This window comes from Pteropus vampyrus, unplaced genomic scaffold, assembly GCF_000151845.1.
Source record: "Pteropus vampyrus isolate Shadow unplaced genomic scaffold, Pvam_2.0 Scaffold292, whole genome shotgun sequence".
NCBI lineage: Eukaryota > Metazoa > Chordata > Mammalia > Chiroptera > Pteropodidae > Pteropus > Pteropus vampyrus.
In genome coordinates, this window is record NW_011889073.1 from 1,061,982 (window position 1) to 1,064,231 (window position 2,250).

At 38.5% G+C, this 2,250-nt stretch overlaps 1 protein-coding gene across 5 annotated transcripts in view; it reads right to left on the reverse strand.

Moving 5' to 3' along the window:
- GTF2H5 (general transcription factor IIH subunit 5) overlaps positions 1-2,250 on the reverse strand; it is a 19,168-nt gene that overhangs the window by 16,225 nt on the left and 693 nt on the right. The gene's annotated exons all lie outside the window — the stretch shown is intronic.

Here is a 2,250-nt window from a genome sequence, read left to right on the forward strand (position 1 = left end):
GTACGTGAGGGTCTCCCCGCCGTCGCCCTCCTTTGGTTCCTTTTCGACGCCCAAAGGGCACGTGCTGGTACCTTCAGCCCGGGCGCGGTAATCGCGGAATGATAGGGAGGACTGTACAGTTCCCTCATTCGAATGGGAATATTCAAATTCAAAACAGCTTCTAACTCTGATCGGAAGAATAGATTGAATGCTGATAGGCCTCTAAACCCGGTAACGGCCATTTTAACGTGAGAGACCCCAAGAGGTTCCAAAATTAATTCCTTCCCCAAATTCTGGTCTGTAGTCTAACAGAGCTCTCTATTTTTACCAATGGAGTTATGAGGATCATGCAAATTGTACGACTTCCCCAATTGAGCTCATGCAGCTTTTTATTTCGTGTGTTCCCGTGATTTACCCAGCTCTTCCCTTTTCTCTTTTCCTATTTCTCGAATCTTTTCCCTCTCGTTGGTTTCCATACTACCTGCGCACGCCCTCTCTTTTATTTGCTGTTTAGTTCTTCCCAAGTGTCTTTGCTTTTCTTCTTCTTGCGTGCATTCTCCTGCTTGACCATCTCATCAGTTTCATCACATTGAACCTTCACTCTTGCGCTCCAGGTGCTGGCCTGATGCCTGCACGTTAATAACCTGTGAGTGCTCTAAACTCCTCTCAAACTGAACTAGTTCTCATCTTTCAGCCACACTTCAGAACCCGCTTTTCTTCCTGCATCCCGAATCACCCAGACTTAAGATTCATTTATTCAACAAACATTTTTGTGCCTTGAAAATGTGCCAGACACAGGATACGATGGTAAACAAGCAACTAATTCTAGTGTGGGGGCGTGAGGAGTGGAGAAGGGAGACACTAAAATCGGTTAACAAGAAGTTATCAGACAGTGATATGATAAAGAGTGATTGGAGGGGCTGTTTTGGTTAGAGGGTGTCAGAAATGGCCTTTAGAACCCCCAAATTGTATACTTTGGTTAGCTCTGGGGAAGAACCAGCTCTCCTGACAAAGTGATTGTAATATTTTTCAGGAAGAGTAAACTGACATAAATAACTAAAAAAGTTTGAGACAGAGGAGTTATGCTATCAAATTATAAAACTGTAGCATTTAAAACAGTGCTGTAGTACAAGAAGAGACAGCATTAAAACAGAATAGCCATGAACAAAAGAAAAACATGGATGTTTGTATGTACATATTTGTGCATTCATTTACATGAATTTATAAGATAAAAGATCACAAATCTATGGGAAAGGAAAGGATTAGTCAATAAACTGACAAAAAAAAAAGGAAAAAAATGGTCTTCAGTTTGGAAAGATTTCTGAGTAAAAAAATAACTTCTGTATACCAGCAATAACTAGAGAGTTTAAGAATAACAGAAGATATTTATAATAGTATTCCAAATTAAAGTTATTTGGAAATAAATCACACTAAAGCTGTATAGTCCTTTAGGGAGAAAAATTTAAAGCTGTATTGACACACAAAAGAAAACCCAAGTAAATGGAGAGCTATACAATATTTATGGATGAAATGACTCGATATCAAGATGTTAGTTTTCCTTAATTCTAAAAATTCAGTGCAATTTCAGTTAAACTTGCTGTATGGTTTTTCATGGCACTCGATATGCTGAACCTAAAATATATATGAAAAGGCAAAGGACCAAGAATAGCTGAGTGTATTTTGAAGAAAAATAAAGTCTTTTCCTCCCAGGTAGCAAAACAATATAAAGCTGTAATAATTAAGACTACTGTCTTAATTACTGGTATTGGCTCAGGGAAAGAAAGTAGACTCATGGAACAGAATGGAGATCCTAGAAAAAGCCTAGACTAGTCAGTAAATGTGATATCCATACAGAATAAAGACAGAATTAGATGCCACTTCACACCATTCACAACAATCATTTCCAGGTGGATTAAAGTCTTAGATGTGAAAGATACATCTGTAAACCATTTAGAAAAAGATATAGAGAGCTATATTGTCTCCAGGAAATACTTCTCTTTTTGTTTCCTTGTGGTTAAATACACAGAACATAAAATTTACCATTTTAGCCATTTTCAGGTGTACACGTGGTATTCATGTTATTGTGCAGCCATCACCACTGTCTATCCCTAGAACTTTTTCACCTTCTGGGAAGGATTTCTTAAGTTACGAAAAGCACCACTGAGGATGCTATTGAGTTACTCCAAATGAGAGGTGATGGGGCTTAAGCTGGAATGGTGACAGTGAAGGTAGAGAAAAGTGGATGGATTTGGGGTATGTTTTGGTAGCAGC